Here is a 17,631-nt window from a genome sequence, read left to right as displayed (position 1 = left end):
CCGCCACCCATTTCCCGCCACCCATTTCCCGCCAACCAATTTCCCGCCACCCGTTTCCCTCCTCCCATTTCCCGCCAACCTTTCCCGCCATACCGCAGTCGTTCTTTCCCGCCATTTTCTCGTCTCTATCTATAAAACCCCCTTCAGACGGAGCTGGATAAGCATTGCAGTGTAGTGTAGTTGAGATGTCTCATTATCCTTTCGATCGTAGTTTTCATCCTGGGATGAGCAGGACTCTTCTGAGGCTAGCTACCGATTTCAGGATGGATAATAGGATAGTTCCATGGGACGAACTCACCGGTAGTGACACCATAATGAATGAGTTGACTCACCAATTACGTAGTTCTGGGTGGCCTGAAAGGACCTATGAGGAGGTACGTAAAGAACTTCTTAGGTTGCATGACAGGTGGAAGAAGGTAGTGGTGCCGAAGAGTGAAACTTTCAGAAGGATTGCAGCAAATAATCCATGTTTATGGACTGAGGAGAGCGAGGACGAAGATGATATCTTCATGCCGCCGCTTTCGGGTTCTGCATCGTCGAAGGGCAAGAGTTCTTCATCATCGAAAGGCAAGGTTTCTGCATCATCGAAGGGCAAGAGTTCTTCATCATCGAAGGGCAAGGTTTCTGCATCGTCGAAGGGCAAGAGTTCTTCATCGTCGAAGGGCAAGAGTTCTGCATCGATCGAGGATGACGATGATGACTTCATGTAGTTTTTATGCTGTATGTTGTGAGTTCAGTTACGTGCCATTTAATTTGGATGTAGTTCTATCTAGTTGTTTGTAATGTCTCGTTGTATGAATATTATGTTCTATCTAAATATGATCTTGTAGAGTAGGCATATGTCTCGTACATAAGTACATAGTCATTTGTCTCATACATAGAATAGACATAAGTCTCACACAGAAATAGATGGTAATGTCTCTACTGATACATAGGAGCGGCAATGACGACGTCTGGCCTGGCGGGGAGGCGGATCTCGAATGACAAATGCATCACATATAACTCGGTTTCCTGTAGCAATGCAACCGAACAACCCTTTTCCATTCCCATTCGCTCAGCATTTCTTGAATCTTGCCATCATCAGTTATGTCAATCAATTTTCTTTCCCCAGGGCCATCTGAATGCTTCCTGCTGACGTAGTACACAAAATCGTCTTCCTTCAACCCTTGCTTCAACATGAATTTAGTCTTCAACCAATCAAAAGTGAGGTCCACTTCACTAACTTGCACAACACTTGGAGACAAGCCTTGGACATGAACAATAGGGCTAAGCACCCATTGAGTACTCTCAGCCATCTGCAACACACAAATCGCTATATATTACAGAATATTAACGGAGCAACTAATACAATTCACCCTCCTATAATTATATTACGAATATTTGCCGTAGCAACTACAAATATTGACAGATTAATTAGTTGACATCTAAATATATTAACAAAAACTACCGGAGCACCTACGAAAAATAAAATGTGGGCTTAAATATACCCTTGAAGCGTGCGAAGGATGAAGGACGAACGGCGGCCACCAAACTGCCGGTGCTCCGGCTCCAACGAAGAACGACGAACAACAGCTTCTTCTCCACCACAGTGCTCCAATTTCACCACCAGCACACTGTAATGCTTATGCAGCTCCGTCTGAAGGGGGTTTTATAGGTAGAGAGGAGAAAATGGCAGGAAAGAACGACTGCGATATGGCGGGAAAGGGTTGGCGGGAAATGGGAGGAGGGAAACGGGTGGCGGGAAACGGGTGGCGGGAAACGGGTGGCGGGAAAAAGTTGGCGGGAACATATGGCGGGAAAAAGTTGGCGCGAACATATGACGATGATGACTTCATGTAGTTTTTATGCTGTATGTTGTGAGTTCAGTTACGTACCATTTAATTTAGATGTAGTTCTATCTATTTGCTTGCAATGTCTCGTTGTATGAATATTGTGTTCTATCTACATATGATCTTGTAGTTCCGATAACAGAGTACTAAAATAGAGTAGGCATATGTCTCGTACATAAGTACATAGTCATTTGTCTCATACATAGAATAGACATAAGTCTTACAAAGAAATAGATGGTAATGTCTCTACTGATACAGATACATAGAAGCGTCAGTGACGACGTCTGGCCTGGCGGGGAGGCGGATCTGGAATCGGGGACCATCCCAACCTGTCGGGTGCCCTAACGTGACGAGGAGGAATCTCAGACTCTCCCTGGTCATGCTGTGTATCCTGTGTGGGGCCTGGTGGAGGAGTCGAAAACATGTTCATCCACTGGGTGTGCTGCGACATCTGAGCCTGTATGTTGTCCTCGGGATGTTGATCACTCCCCCACGTATCATGTGATGCCGACATAGACGCCTGATATCCATAGGCCCCTACGTGATGGAACGGTTCATCATGAAGAATGAGGTCGCATCAATTAATATTGCAAACAATAAATATGAAGACACATACCTGCTGGGTGTGACGTCTGCTCTGGCTGAAACACGAAACTGGACGAGGGACCGTGCTGCTGTGGCTGTGGAGAAAACACGAAGCTCGACGAGGGACCGTGTTGCTGTGGCTGTGGAGAAAACACGAAGCTCGACATGGGACCAAAGTGCTGCGGGTGCCACGTAGAACTGCCAGGTTGGTCAGGACGGGGTGGCCTGGTTGTCGGCTGCTGTGCTAGGCGTGGACGTGGTTGATGTCGTTGCATGGAGTGACGCGGCTGCTCCTGCTCGTGCTGAACAACATCGGTTCTTCGGGTGCACGTGATAGCCTCGTACACCGTCCGTATCTTATTCTGAATTCTTTCCAAGAAGGGCTGTACCACTGGACGATGTTGAAGAAGAGGTCCAGACGATAGTGATCGTCCAAACGTGGTCACTAGTTCGCGTGTCAAGGTAGCCTGCAAATTTCCATGACGATTAATAATGTCTGTCTCTTGCACGTCAAAGTATTTGACAACATTACGTAAAGAAAAAATATCTTACCGCGTACTGCCTAGAGCCCGAAGTATCATAGCTCGGGTACATATCCGACGGAGTAGGATCCGGTAACTCCTCTGGGTGGGAGTACTCAACAATGCGTAACCGTGTTCCGGTCATGTAGCGCTGCAAATAGAGATTGAATTCATCGAGATCGAAATTGTGATTCTCGTGCCATAGATTTGTGTTTGCTGTCTCCCATTCTATAGCATACGGCCCTAGTCTAACTAGCCAGTCAGCAGTTGTCCTGTTCATGCCCTTCCTTGTCGTCCTAAAATTATGGTGTGTGTTCAACAATTACCTAAAGCTTCGAATGGAGTACTATGAAAGAAAATGCAACATTGAAAAACTGGTTAATACCTGTGGATGTGTGCTGGCACCGGGTTCTCTATAGGGGGAGGTAGCTCCATCTGCAGAAGACCAAATTGCCTCATAACCCTCTGTTGTGCCATCTCCTCGACGAAGACATCGAAGATGATCTTCGATTTTGTCATCCAATAATCTCGGTCCCTTGTGCATAGCACAGACATACCAGCAGGGTATCTCGCTTGTATGGCTGCTTCCGTGTAGGGCTGCCAGATGACCCCGGTGTACGCATCGAACTGCTCGTTCAATGCTGTGTACGCCTTCCTGGTCTGATCACTAGCAAAGCGTCTCCGCAGAGAATAAAAGTTAGTAGCCGCTAGCATCGATCGATCTCTTGTGCAGAAGAAGTTGCATTAAACTACAACACGGTGCATACCTTGCGACGAGTCCAACACAGACCGAAAGTAGGCATGTCGATGCCGTCAACATCAAACATGGCGGCTATAGGCTCATGAACCCGTACATCTGGTCGCCCTATAGAGAACCTCTCCCACGACCACAGCTGTAGGAATAGAGGGCATCCAAGAAGGGCTGGCTTTCTCGATGTAAGCTGGCAACCGTTGCACATACCTCAGTATGTAGCCGCTAACACCGCCGAACCCCAACTCCTCTGTTTGATCTGATCCGCCGTCTGAGCGCTCGCTATCTCGAGTGCCATAGGGATGTAGAGGGCGCTAATAGTGGTGACATGGTTCTCCGTGAACATCACCTTGCCGAAAAGCCACAGTAAGTAGGCCTCGAGGCTCCGAGTGATCTGTTCCGCAGTCAAGGGCGCCCGGAAGTTCTGGATCTGCATTAAGCGAAGAGAAAGTTTTAGTAAGCCGCAATTATTTTCTGTAAAACTTTATGCGCGATAACTTGAAGAGAATAGGTAGGGGAAATTACCCGGAAATTTAGCAACCACTCATACTTAGGTCCGTGATGCTCCCATACCAGATCGGGAGCATCCGGAAAAACACCGTGAAAACGTTCTGTAAGAGCTCGCTCCCAACCAGCCGGTGCGTCCAACGGACCTACGACATGACCTGCCAATGGTAGTCCGAGCAAAAGTGACACATCCTCCAGAGTAGGAGCCATCTCTCCCCATCTGAAGTGAAACGTGTGGGTCTCTGGCCTCCAACGGTCCACTAAGCAGCTCAGCAAAGACCCATCGATGGCGACGCGTTTCTCACCCGGGATAGACTCAACCAGACGCGTGAAAGGTAAAAGGCCGGCCCATTTCAACCTTCATCAGAGAACTTTTCAGTTACTGTCTCCCATTTCAACCATTAATATGCATGTCAGTGTGCAAATTAATAAAGCACGTACCGCTGAAGCCATCCTGAGTGTATCTTCCAGTTTTCCTTAGGAGTGCGAGTGACGAGAGGCTCAAGCTTGCGCTCATACCATATCGCACCACGATGACCCTTATCAATGTCCCCATTCAGCAACCACAATCCCGACATTCCTGCACTTACAAAATTCAGAACAAAGTGCCACACTTAATAAAAATTCATAACATAGTGCCACACTTAATAAAAATTCAGAACATAGTGCCACACTTAATAAAAATTCAGAACATAGTGTCACACTTAATAAAAATTCAGAACATAGTGCCATGGAACTTGTTCCTCAGGGCCTGGGTTTGTCAGTGTCCTTATCGCACTGAGTATACCTGCATGCCTGTCATGAAGGATGCACACATTCGGCTTCTCCTTGACAACTGATATTTTCAACTGCCTGAAGAACCATGTCCAACTTTCAATGTTCTCACTCTCCACAAAAGCAAATGCCAGTGGGACGACTTGATTTTGGCCGTCTTGACCTATGGCTGTCAGTATCTGACCCTTGTACTTGCCTGTGAGAAAAGTACCGTCAACACATATCACCGGTCGGCAATGCCTGAAAGCTTCGATGCATACACCGAAAGAGAAGAAGAGACGATGCAAAACCCTCATAGTTGGGAACTCTGGCATGAACATGTCTTGGATATCGATATAGGTGCCTGGATTCCGCTGCTGCAGGGTGTGGAGGAGGTGGACAACAGAGTCATATGCATCAAAATAAGAACCAAATCTCATCTCAAGCGCTGCATGCTTAGCCCTCCAAGCCTTGCCATAAGAAATTCTGTACTTCAACCTGGCGAACACTTTTGTCTGCACTGCCTTCACTTCCATAGCTTTGCCTTGCACTATCTCATCGTAAAACAGTCGAGCAATAAGCGTGGATGAAAGGTTGGCATGATCTTGAGGGATGCAGGGAATAAGACAAGTGTGATTAACTAAGTCACTTATCACCCAACTTGTGCCATACTTAGGGAGAAAGCCGTGCACCCTTGCGGGACAATCTGCATTCTTGCATACCATTGTGAGGAATTTCTGACTGGACACCTCAGCTTTGAAAACCCTTTGCGTGGACATTGCCCAATTAATTATTGCATCCTTCAGGGCTTGCTTGTTCGGATACATAGCACCCGTCGCAATATTGTTCTGGTGATATTGCCAGGCTGAATCATGTCCATCATTCACGGTCATTGCAGATGATAAGTCATGATTCCACCATGCAGGATTCGGGACCTCCTCTGCATTTTCTTCTTCATCTGACTCGTCAGAATCATCGGCATGACCCCTTTCAACATCGGTGTCTTCTTCTTCCATCTGGTTCTGCATGTGCCCATCTACCTCGTCAGCGTCCACCTCGCCATTGTAATCACCATCGGCATTTCCTCCTTCTACCTGACTACTCTGCCCTGGTTCATAACCATAAGCATTTCCTCCTTCTACCTGACTGCTCTGTCCTTGGTCGTAACCATAAGCATTTCCTCCTTCTACATGACTGCTCTGTCCTTCGTAGCCACCCTCCCCTTCATGTGCAGTGACCTCCTTCACGACGGGAAGCACTAAAGCAACAGGATTGCATCCCCTTCGTTCACAACCTTGTAACCACCGCACCCCATCGGAGTCTCCCTCTATTGGCCTCAAATAAAAGTAAATTTTTGAACTTGACCGTGTCCACAATGCATGAACACCGACGGTGTGTGTTTCAGTATCAAGACCTAAACTTGCCGCAATCCATTCTTTCAACTGACTAACAGACCATGGTTGTGGTGCGCTGATTGCAACCTCTATGTGAGTAAATTCACTCAGATCTGCTCCCAACTCATTTGTTTGGACAGTACCAGGACCATAGTAAAATCTCAACTTCACTACATCGGACATCTTGACTCACCTATTTTTTTTCAACATACAAATACAAGTATTAGACATGACTATATATATATTACCAGGACCATAGTAAATAATATAATAAATAGGCCCATGTTTACTAATAATAAATAGGTCATGTTGATAATTCAGTTTATTTGAATTATATGGCCATGTTGATGTATTTTTTATTTTAATCTATGTTAAAATAATTTAGAAAAAGGCATGCGTCTTATTTCTACGATCATGTAAAATTCTTCCTTGCTAAGAAGTTTTTTTGTTAAACTACAGCGTGGCCGTTTAAAAAAAACAGTGTGGCATTGCTTGTTATGGGTTAAACTTTAGAAAATATGCATAATAAAGGTTAGCGGGTAATCCGCTTCATATTCGCATCGGGTACGGACTGAAACGTTTTTTAACATGTAGTTCTACTTTTCCTATTTTTTGCTTGCTTATTAAATTTTCGTCAAACTAACATGCTATGCACATGCCGACCCCAACTCTTCAAAAAAAAAATTGTCTCTTCTTTCCAACTTTTTATTCATGTTTCCAACTTTTTATCCCGCACCTGTGTACGTGTCAAGTATTAAGCAACAACTTATTATCCCACTAACAACTAATACAATTCACACACCTACAACTATATTACGAATATTTGCCGTAGCAACTACAAATATTTACGTATACTACCGGGGCAAATAACAATAATCGTACACAAATTTATTTTCACATCGAACGAAGCGTGCGTGCGAACGAATAATATTTACGTATACTACCGGGGCAAATAACAATATTTCCGTATACTACCGGGCCAAAAAACAATAATCGCACACAAATATTTACGTTTACTACCGCGACAAATAACAATATTTACGTATACTCCCGGAGCACCTACGAAAAATAAAATGAGGGCTGAAATATACCCTTGAAGCGTGCGTGCGAACGAAGAACGAAGAACCACGAACGAAGAACGACGAACGACCTACACCACCACCACCACCTCCACCACCACCACCACCTCACCACCCCAACTGCCCCAATGACGAACACTGCCCCAACTTCACCACCACCACCTCCACCAAAATGCTCGCCACGACCACCACGAGCTACCCCATCAGTAGATCGACACCTCTTTTGGCTGCCCTAAATGAGTTGAACCCATTCACGGTGCCAAAATCGCGAAAATGTAGCTCATTTAGGTGTACAAATGTGTGCCATTTTTCTGTAGAGAGAGGAGGAGGAAGAACACAACAGAATAAGCCACGGGAGAAGAATAATGGAGGAAGGAGAGGGTATGGGCGGGCAGGGGAGAAGGCTAGGGAGAAATAATGCAGAGAGAGGGAGAGGATAAGGGCGGGCTGGCCAGTGCGCGTCAGGTCGGCCGCACCTTGTCGGCCACCAGGTGGCCAATCGGCGAGCGGCAAGCCGACAGGGGCGCACCACGCCGACAGGCCGCTGCCTCCCCCCTCGCGACGTGGCACGACCAACCACAGGCCGCCGCGTGGCTGCCCGGCCTGCAGTCGGCCTCCTGATAGCCGATCGGCCTGCTGTGGGCCGACTGGGCTCAGTCGGCCTGCAGTGGGCCGACGGTGTATTATTCTTGTAAATTCTTTTTTCTGCGTATTATTTCTGTAGTTTAAAAAAATTGTTTTATTTAAAAAAATTTAGCAATCCCCACGACCTTCGAGCGTCAACCTAAAATTACAGCGGCACGATAAAAAAATTGCTATAAATTTACATCGGTTTGTGCTGGGTTGAACCAGACCGTCACACGGCGGACTGACCAGGGTGAAGAATTACTTATTCCTCACCCTGGGTCTTAAATAGACTTTCTATATATATATATATATATATATATATATATATATATATATATATATATATATATATATATATATATATATATATATATATATATAGGGATGAAAACGAGCGGAAACGGACGGAACTCGGTGCTACCATATTTGTTTTCATATTTTTTTGCAGAAGCGAAAATGAATACGGAAACAAATACTACCGGAAACAGACACGGAGCGAATACAGAGCAGACACGAAAGCAGAACGGTGTGTTGACCGAAACTTAAAACCCCATTGAATCATAGAGAAATACACACAAAAACAAAGAAATTTAAGAAATTTTTAACATGGCTACATGATAATATGGTTGTGTTGGTAACATAGGGTAGTATTGTAATAGTACATGACAATTCCGTATTGTGTCTTGTTGAGAATGTGTGTGGAAGTAAAAGTTGGTCCTCAAATGATCCAGTCTGCTCATTGTGTCATTATGTGTTGTTTGGTAATTGGGCTACAAAGCAGCTATGGGCCTATCGTAGAAATGGAAATTCCATATTCACGGAATCGGAAAGTTCCGTTTCCGTGTCTGTTCCACCGGAAAACACCGTTCCGTTTTTGTTTCCGTTTCCGCATAAAAAATTCCACTTCCATTTCCATTTTGCAAATTTCCGTTTTCGTTTTCATATTTCCTCTCCGTTTCCATTTTTCCTCCGGAAAAGCGGAAACTTTCCACTCCATTCTCATCCCTCTCTATATATATAACATGTAGAGTAAAAAAGCGATGCAACAAGTGTACAACCTCTTTGGCGAAGCCATGTCGATCTCAGCGTGATTGGGTTGGTCGGTGAGGATGCTCTGGCTGATTTGTCTATCAGAGGAGGGGAAGAAGATCTTAGGCGTCTAGAGATGGAGCCCGGGGTACTGCTCCGCTGTGATGGAGGGTTTCGTCGTTGGAGCAGCTTCGGTGAGTTGTACGATGGCGAGGCTGAAGCAGGACAAGAGAGACAACGTTAACCTGAGTGGAATTCTAATAGCATCTCCAATAGATGACGTAAAATACATAACCACAAAGTGCTAGATGTAAATACATCAGCCGCTTATCTCTGAACTTAACTGTCGAAACTGAATTTAACTGCCGAAACTGAATTTTGCTGTCGAAACTGAATTTTACTGTCGAAACTGAACGCACTAGTAGCAGAAAAGCGGTAGCAGCGCCCGGAGCAGCAGCACGTGCGAGAGCCGGGGCAGCTGGTCGTGTCGCAGCATCTTGGGTAACAGCTGCAGGGGCTCGACGGAGAGCAAGATCTGCTGCTCGTGCAGCAGCATCGCGCGCAAGAGTAGAGCAGCAACGCAAGCAAGAGCAAGAGCGAGAGCAGCAGCGCGAGCAAGAGCAGACCAGGCAGGGGACCGAGAGCAAGAGCAGAGCAGCAGCGCGAGCGAGAGCCAAAGCAGCAGCAACTCCTACTGATGTGGACGTCACCGCCGAGGGAGCGACGCCGTGGAGGAAGTAGCCGGCGACGCCGCCGTGGATGGAGCCGCGCCATGTCGGCTCGGGACCGAGCGCCGGTAGCACCGTGAGATCGAATCAAGAAGAAAATGCGGCGATTAGTGTACAACCTCTTTGGTGGCGCCGATTAGGCCTTAGCTTCATCTAAGGAAACGGTGATGATGCTGCTCTTTCGATGGTGCAGGTGAAGATGGCGGTGTGGGAATGGAGGTGGCGCGAAAGACGAGGGGAACGTCGGGGCAACTCCTTGGAGGTGGAGGACAGGGTGGCTGAACCGGCGGGACGATGAGGTCGACGACGGATCCTCATCCGGTATGGTGGATGAGGGACATCGAGGTGTTGTTGTGGACGATGTCGTCGCGGAAGAGGCTCATGCTGGGTGGCGGACGGAGGAGGGTGTGGGGCTTCGCGGGTTTTCGCGGTGTACGAATGGGTGGGCGGATGGGATGGGAGGGGGGATCCATAGCTTAGGGACGCGCTTGTCTGAAATGTGGGGTGAGTTACGAACGTATCCCCACCGATTTGAGCTAGGCGGTTCTTTCGGTTCAGGGGTATCATGGGCATTTCGCATGTCGGGATTTCACAGGAGGTGGGAGTTTTTGCGCGCGTTGTAATTTTGGGATAGCAAGGCGCGGGTTGAGATGGAGGGAGTTTTGGAGCACAACGAGACAAAGATATATCTTAAATATTTTGGGGTAACAAGGCGCGGGTTAAAATTTCCGGACAAGCCTAACGTGTACTGTACCAAATCAATTCACACTTCCGTCGACGAAAAAACAAAAAGAAATCAATCGCACCACACAAGAGAGTCTAGTCCCGTGTACTGTACCAAATCAATTCGCACTACAAATGCCATTCAAAACTTTGAATTCATGTTATGTTCAATTAAAATATTTCGCTACGTGTATAATGCATGCAACCTGCTACTCAAATGAACGTTTTAGTGCATTCCAAACGTACATACTAACGCCTCAATATGAACTAAATTTGAATTTGTTTCTCTATTTTAATAAGATCAACAATCATGATTGTTGTGAAGTTAAACCATTTGAATTCGTTTCTCTATTTTAATAAGATCTACAATCATCATTATTGTCAAGTTAACCATCGTTTGTGTATTATCTTCACAGCACACCACATGATTACTGTCGAGTTAGATATGAACTATGTGTACTATATGAACTCGCTCTAGCTGGATCTTCATAGCACACCACATGATCCACTTTATGTTGATTTCAAATCACAGTACATTTCAAGCTCTAGCTAGATCTTCATAATCTAAACCATGTCTCATATGTATAATGTGCTTATCACATAATGTATGGTGCCCCGCCCCCTACGCCTACAAGTATTTAGATGTGAGTTGCAAACGCCACACATTACCGCAAATTCAAATAAAATGTGAGATTGTTTGATATACAGTATGGTTTAGATTGTTCGATATTTAGTTGTGAGCTGCAAACGCCACACATTATCACAAATTCAAATAAAATGTGAGATTGTTTGATGTATAGTATGGTTTAGATTGTTCGATATTTAGCTGTGAGTTACAAACACCACGCATTATCACATTATGGTATAACATGTCCAAAACCACACCACGCGTATCACCGCTATATTCATGCATGCATATGTTTATAACACTATGATCTCCTATTCAAATATATGAATCCACTTTCATATCGAATTATGATATTTGTTAGTCTCTTACACCCACACAATCCTCTAACCTTTGTAGATAGCACTAACTTTCTATCGTGCATGCACACACCCTCCTTGCCCTCCCCCTCCGTCAGCATTCCATCCATCGCGCACATTCATTTTTTTCTTTAGGTCGTTCTCCCACGGTCTCCACAACTCCTTTCCGACACACACCGATCGATAAACCTCTCCAGCGATGTCTGCCTACAACATACACACGCACCTTCCATCTCCTCCTTTCTGTGTCCATGCCTCATGTCTCTCATACGATCGCACACACGTGTAAACTCTCGCCCCTCTTTTCATCGATCTTGCAATCACACACTCCTCCCACTATCTAGCTAGTAGGCCTCTCGGACCACCTCCTAGCTCCATTCTCTCTGTCTATCCATCTCGCTGGGCCTTATTTACCTCTAACAAATGGATGTACACCGACCGATCTCCCGCTATACATATAGCTAGCTAGGTCGTTATAACTCATTTTCCCCACGCGTCGATCGATCTACCTCATTAGTTATGTCTCTCCCTTCCTCCGACAAACAACAATTGATCTACCGATCTAGTTAGGTCTGCTTACCAAACACATGGTCCCCCTTCATCATCCATGCATGCGTCCCGACACATCTATCACGCACACGCACACACAGAAACACATCCCCACTCTTATTGATAATATTGCAGTTCTACCCTCAATTTGTCTAGTAGGCCTCTCCCACCATCTTCGAGAAGCAACTCCATCACCCATCCAACACTCTACCCCTCTCCCTCCCTCTCTCCCTCTCTCTCCTCTCTCTCTCTGTCCCAACCTATTTCCCGTCCTTCACTTATGTATGGATGTCGACCGATCTCCCTCAAGACATAGCTGGGTCTCTCCTTCTCGACACATATACGAGTCGATCTACCTCTCTAGTTAGGTCTCTGCCTCCCCCGCCCCCACACACACCAATACATCGAGCGCTCTACTCATGTCTCCTTGCCACACACAAACTTGCCCTATGCCCTCTGACGTTCCGGTAGGTCAGTCGCCCTATATCTTTGACTTGCACACACAAAAGTTCGATGGCTCTCTTCATCGGTCTCGCACCCATCCACTTGATCCTCTCTTTGACTCTATCGATATCTATGACCCCTTCCTCTCTTCTCGTGGATCGCCCCCTCTATATATGATATAGATAGGCCTCTATTTCACACACATTGCATGTGTCAATTTTTGTTTGAGATATCATCGACACATATTCCCACAAATACATTCACGGAATCACACCCCCAACAAAAAACACTCACGAACGCACACGCCATCTGTCTAGGTTTGTATCTCTCTCACACACACCCACGTAGGTGGGGGACGTGCATGAAGAGAAGAGGTGCACACACGGTGCACGTACTCCCGTCTCTTTCCCAACCTCACCAGCGCGTGTACACGGTGGAGCTCATTTCTGTACGAAAAGGCAGCCCACGTGGTAATTTAACACGTGTACTGGTTGTCCACTTGATGGAGGATCATGTACCACGGGTGAATAAACAAATTGCGACTTGACGTGTTATGTTAAAAAAGAGGCAAACCATGTGGGGCCTACCTTAGAGGCAAGGCTCTATAGACTGGAGATGCTCTGCACGTATTACTTTTGATGTGTCTAGTCAACTCGCAGAACGAGGAGAAGCTTGCTTAGTACGCCGTCTCCCCGCCCACAGGCGCGGTGGCTCGCTGGACAAGGCGAAGCTTGCTTACTACGCCTTACGCCCGCTCCCTCGCCCACGCGCGCGGTGGCTCGCAGGACGAGGAGAAAATTTTACTACTCCCTCCGTTTACTCCTCGTCCCTACCTTGGTTAGAGAGATTATCATATTGTTTGAAATATATGTCTTTTAGTAGATTTCAATATAAACTACTCGTACATACTCCAAGCACTGATGTATATAGACGTATTTTAGAGTGTAGATTCACTCATTTTGCTCTGTATGTAGTCCATATTGAAACGGACGTAATAGTACACACTCTCCCTCGCCCCTCACCCCTCGACCCTCACTCGACCCTCGCCCACGTGGTGGTGCAGCAATTCATTCGGTCTCAGATAGCCAGAACGATATATACAGCAGTACCATTATTGCTCGACTTTCCAAAGAGGCGAAGAGCCAAGGGCAAGGTTAATATTTTGGAGATGCCAAGCGCAAGGTTTATAGGAGAACGAGTAGTAGTAGTACTAGTAGTACGTACCAGTGGCACGTACTGTATGAGGAAGATGGCAACAAGATATATGTTTTGCGTGACAGTCTCTTCTTACAGGACGTGCTAGACCTAGTGGACCTTATTGTTGCAATGGGAGTACTCCCTATCATAGATGGCATGATTCAGAGTGGTGGGCAGCGGGCATAATTCGAAGCAGCTTAGCCTTAAACCCCATGAAGAAGTCCCATCGAAAGGAATAGCCATCCTCTACACATGCTCCTATGTAAAATGAGTAAATGAGACAAAAAGAGAAAGAGACAAAATAAAAAAATCACCAGCCTTAGATCCAGCCCTATTGTATCAGTGAATGATATTTCTATGTCATGATTGACATGGCTATATTATTAACCATGCTACGGAGGTAGAAGCGGATTTTTATTTATTTGCGGAGGTAGCAGCGGATGGATATTCAACGAGGAGTGAAATGATGGCTGCTTCCTTGGTCAAACATAGAGAAAGGCGGGCCTCGTGATTTGACGGCTTATTAGTCATTATTACTGCCTATACTCTTTGCCCATATATAATAATCCCATGGTACAGTAGTGGGCTATACTTTTAATAACCATGCTCGAAGAGAAGAGGTGCACACACCCATGCACGTAGTACTAGTAGCACTCTTTGCGTCTTTTGCATCTTCCCCAACCACACACGTGACACGGTGGAGCTCATTTCTGTAAGATGATGTAGCCCACGTGATAATTTGACGCGTCTAGTAGTAGTTACTCACTTATAAATAATGGAGGGTTGGGAACCATGCATGAACGGTGCCGCGTCATTTATAAATAAAGTTTTTTTCTTCAGTGGCACGTACGCAATATAAATAGGTTCATATGGAGAGAAAAGGAAACCGCTCCACTATATACATAGCCAGGACGAGCCTAAACGGTTGCTTGCTGGGGTTGCTCTCTTCACACTCTCTCGCACAAAATGACTGTGGCCACATCTCTAACATCCGGGCAGATCACGTCCGCCGGGGGAAGGGGTGGATGCTTTGTGTAGATGCGGTCGCCGTCGTCGACGGTGAAAACCCACTGTCGGCACGTCCCGATCAGGGGTCCTCGCCGTTCTCTCTCACAAAGCTGGTGAGGTTGCCTTCGTCCCTTGCTCACTGCCGCGACGTGGGCAGGTGCCGCCTCCCGCCCGCCCTCCTCTAGGTTGATCTACGTCCCGACATCCCTCAGGTACAACTTCCTTACAACCGGCTTGCACCACTACCCCAGCTGCCCACATCGCTCCATGTGGATATTTCTCTACTTCTTTGCCCCGCACATACCTCTAGTGGCTTCTACTGTATTTGTGATCAATTTATATCTCATCAACTAGTCCCAGTAATCTTATTCTAATCACGCTTCTTCAATTTCTTTGCCACGGGGATGCTCATCTTGATTTTAGTGAAACTGCACAAAATGATCCGATGGTCAAAGGGTTGCAAACTTCATTTCTTCGGAAGCTTCAACGTCGCCAGCAAATTAAAGCCTGGTTAGGGTTTAGGGTTCAAGGGCTAGGGACTACATGGATAGTTTTTTTCTTTAGCTGTCTCTCTTCCAAAATAAGTGTCAACTTTAGTAGTAGTACAACTTTGTACTAAAGTTTGCATATAGTTGAGACACTTATTTTGGAACGGAGGGAGTACATATTGGCTATGATCTGTCAATCATTGAGATGCAATAGCATGCATGTTAGTCTCCTTTGTATTTGATGAAATGTTCCAACGGGGCAACCTTGGACGCAAGATACATGAAATAGAAGCTGGAAGCTTCATAGCATTGTACAAATTTATCTCGCTGAGAAATTACAGTACGTACTATACTACTATGTAAAGAGTTAGGTGTCGCACGGTGTCCAGAAAATATGGTGATAGTGTGAGGTGGGCCATGTAATCACTGAGCCTGCATGTTTTCACCGCTTCCGCACTCCTCCGCTAGAAGAAAGGAGAAAATTGTAATCTAGTACCTCCTTTCGCCGAAGTGTGGGACATCCAGGAGTCGTACCACCTCAGTAATAATGAGCAATGAGCCGTCAAATCACATAGACCCAGCAGTAAGTTGGACAGACGAAGCATCCATCACTCTTGAATCCGCTTCTCCCTTCAACACAGGCGCCAGTGAGAGGTCGCGTCTGCTCTGCCCGGGCATGAATGCGGCACCGATTCTTTGGAGCGATGCTGACCGTTTCCGGTGGGAAGCGCGCGCGGGCGATGGAGGGGCTTTGGGTGGGCCAGGCTGGTCAGGAGCGGGAGTGGCAGCTGTCCCGACCGGATGCCCAGAAACGAGAGGATGCACCGACTCTCGCGGCTAAATCGTACACTACACACCATCTCTCTGTAGGAGTAGGTCGATGTGTCGCTCTCTCTAACACACATACGCTGTTAAACACGCACGCGCACACACACACACACACACACGCACACGCACACACATGTTCGTAGAATAGGAATATCGTGTGAGTGCAAAGCCACAGGAAGTGAGATACAAATGGAGTACGTACAAGAAGAGAAGATGTGACGAATATTCCATCAAACCTGGACTGAGGAGTAGTACTCCCTCCGTCTAGGTGTTAAGTCATCTTACGAAAATCAGATATTCCCAAAATGTCTAGGCATCGTCCATTAACTTTGCATCTCAATCCCCTCCTAGCCTCGTTTCTAGCGAGTGTTGTTACTTACTCTGCCTTGTTATCTCCCTTAGAAACCCAATGCATGGAGCGCAACTACGCGTTGATCAGTCAAGAAGTCAAAGTCGGCTTGCATGCGAGTTAATATGTGGCCCTGCATGGTAGCTAAAACGACATCTCTTAATTGTTCTAATTAATTGTTGTGTTTAGAGACAGAAATCAGGGCTTTGATTGGAGGAAGGACCGGTCAAGTTTCTCCTTCTCCTCCAATCAGCTTGCACCTTGGTCCCGCTGCACCTTCTAACATGACTTACACCTAGACGGAGGGAGTAGTACGAGATACGGTGGCACACTGACTTAGGTCAAATACAAGTGCCCAAAATTATTGGAAGAGAGCAAAGTGTACAAACCAAATAATAAAATTAAATTTCTCGTTTATTTTTCTGAAACGGAGACAAAAGATTTGCCTCATCCACTAAATAAGAGGAGAATAGAGTTTCACAATTTTCAAGTGACCCTACAAATAAACGCCATGGCAATTACTCTCAATACGCCCTAGTTTCTTAGCACCCGCTGTAACCCTTAGTACATACGGTGGCACACTGACTTAGGCCAAATACAAGTGCCCAAAATATTTAAAATTGGAGGATGGTGCATCCCACCTTTCCGATATTTTGACCGTGTGTGGTTTAGTTGTTGTTCACTTCGGAGGGTCGTGTACCACACGTGAACGTGAGTAAGCGCGACCGGGAGGCGTGAAGTGTTAATTGCGAGTTGACTCCTTTGAGCGTTAAATTTTCTTCACGTATTAGCATTGCCCCTAGTATTTTTCTTCACTACGTTAAATAAAGAGTTCCGTTTTGTGCACAATTTTAAATATTTTTATGGAGAGAAAAAGAAAACCAGTCCATCTGTATACGCTGCAGCCTCGGCGCTTGTTTTCTAGGGTTTGCACTCTTCACACTCTCTCCACTATATATATACATGCTGGAGCCTCAACGCTTGTAGTTGCTCTCTTCACACTCTCTCACCCTCTCTAGATCTAAACAAGACTTCGTTGGCCTCTCTCTCTCTATCTCTCTCTCTCTCTCTCTCTCTCTCTCTCTCCTCACAGCTCGTTAAAGAGCCGGCAGGATCCGTTCACCAGGAAGGGAAGGAGGCTTAACGGTGTCGCCATCGGCGAGGGAGGGAATCCACTACCGGCGCAGCTGTTCTCTTTCACCCAGCGGTGGCGCGGGAGGGCCTCCGACCCCTTCTTCCTTGCTGTCGTACATAGTCT

Source organism: Triticum aestivum, chromosome 7D, assembly GCF_018294505.1.
Source record: "Triticum aestivum cultivar Chinese Spring chromosome 7D, IWGSC CS RefSeq v2.1, whole genome shotgun sequence".
Taxonomy (NCBI): domain Eukaryota; kingdom Viridiplantae; phylum Streptophyta; class Magnoliopsida; order Poales; family Poaceae; genus Triticum; species Triticum aestivum.
The sequence above is the reverse complement of the archived record's forward strand: the minus strand, read 5'-3'. Positions refer to the sequence as shown.